Source organism: Saimiri boliviensis, chromosome X (assembly GCF_048565385.1).
Source record: "Saimiri boliviensis isolate mSaiBol1 chromosome X, mSaiBol1.pri, whole genome shotgun sequence".
NCBI lineage: Eukaryota > Metazoa > Chordata > Mammalia > Primates > Cebidae > Saimiri > Saimiri boliviensis.
In genome coordinates this window covers 131,770,827-131,772,636 of record NC_133470.1, presented here as the reverse complement: position 1 = coordinate 131,772,636, position 1,810 = coordinate 131,770,827, and the positions used below count along the sequence as shown (strand labels likewise).

At 48.0% G+C, this 1,810-nt stretch overlaps 1 non-coding gene across 1 annotated transcript; it reads left to right on the top strand.

Annotated features, from left to right (window-relative positions):
* Positions 1-452: 452 nt before the first annotated feature.
* Positions 453-559, top strand: LOC120362017 (U6 spliceosomal RNA). Its single transcript, XR_005578022.2, has one exon. It is a non-coding gene; the product is annotated as a U6 spliceosomal RNA (small nuclear RNA).
* Positions 560-1,810: the final 1,251 nt, after the last annotated feature.

Sequence of the window (1,810 nt, the reverse complement as noted above, 5' to 3'; positions counted from 1 at the left end):
TGAATGAATTTTTGTCTAGTTCGACCTTATTAAAGGTGTAGTCCTTTAAAAGTCCCAACTTTCTTTTTTTTTTTTTTTTTTTTTTTTTTTTTTTTTTTTGAGACGGAGTTTCGCTCTTGTTACCCAGCCTGGAGTGCAATGGCACGATCTCGGCTCACCGCAACCTCCGCCTCCTGGGTTCAGGCAATTCTCCTGCCTCAGCCTCCTGAGTAGCTGGGATTACAGGCACGCACCACCACGCCCAGCTAACTTTTTGTATTTTTAGTAGAGACGGGGTTTCACCATGTTGACCAGGATGGTCTCGATCTCTCGACCTTGTGATCCACCCACCTCGGCCTCCCAAAGTGCTGGTAAAAGTCCCAACTTTCTACAGGTATGTTCCACCTCGCTGCCTTACTTAGGCCCAAGGCTCTGTCTCCTGTCTCTACAAGGCCATCAAAACCTAATCACCTGGGCTCGTTTCGACAGCACCTGTACTGGAATTGAAATGACGCAGAGATGATTAGCATGATCCCTGCACAAGGATGACACACAAATCTGTGCATTGTTCTATACATTTTTAAAAAGGTGGGGGTGGGGGATCGTGGCAGATGGGAAGCAGGACTAGATTGCAGCTCCAACTTTGTGGAGGCTCACATCATTAATTTTTGCTCCAGAACAACTGCAGGAATAAATCAGGAAACCCAAGAGGACCCACAGACCCTCTGAAGGAAGTGGACTGCTCTTGCAGGACTCAGGAGACACCCCAAATACGGTGAGTGAACAAACCGTGCAAGTGGGAAAGGGAGATTGTCTGCCCCCAAACACACATCCCTGCTGGAGAAACTGAAGGCCTAGATTATGGGAGAAGATTCTGACCTTACCTGGAGCTGAGTCAATTTAGATAAGTCGAGTGAAATACTGGAGTAGAGGAAGCAGTGGGAAAAGTCCTGTGAGCTCACTGGGTCCCCTAGCAAACCATTTCTGCCTGGCCTTACAGGGGTCCTTCAGTAGGGTGGCCAGAGGCACTTGGAAAAGATCACAGGGAGAAGGAACTCTCCAGCTGAACTTTGTAACAATTTGAACTGAAGCCGGGTGCAGTGGCTCATGCCTGTAATCCTAGCACTTTGGGAGGGCGAGGCGGGTGGATCATCTGAGGTCAGGAGTTCGAGACCAGCCTAACATGGTGAAACTCGTGTCTACAAAAAATAAAAAAAAATTAGTCAGGTGTGGTGGCACGTGCCTGTAATCCTAGCTACTTGGGAGGCTGAGGCAGGAGAATTGCTTGAACCTTGGAGGCAGAGGTTGCAGTGAGCCGATATCACACCACTGCACTCCAGCCTGGGTGACAGAGTAAAACTCCATCTTAAAACCTTCAAAACTATAGCAGCTGCTATGGGAGATGGGGGTGAGGAACATTCAAAACTATGCAAATACATGGGAAATAAATAACCTGTTCCTGAATGATCACTGGGTCAAAAATGAAATCAAGATGAAAATTTTAAAAAATTTCACACTGAGGCCGGGCGCGGTGGCTCAAGCTTGTAATCCCAGCACTTTGGGAGGCCGAGGCGGGTAGATCACGAGGTCGAGAGATCGAGACCATCCTGGTCAACATGGTGAAACCCCGTCTCTACTAAAAATACAAAAAATTAGCTGGGCATGGTGGCACGTGCCTGTAATCCCAGCTACTCAGGAGGCTGAGGCAGGAGAATTGCCTGAACCCAGGAGGCGGAGGTTGCGGTGAGCCGAGATCGCGCCATTGCACTCCAGCCTGGGTAACAAGAGCGAAACTCCGTCTCAAAAAAAAAAAAAAAAAAAAAAAAAAATT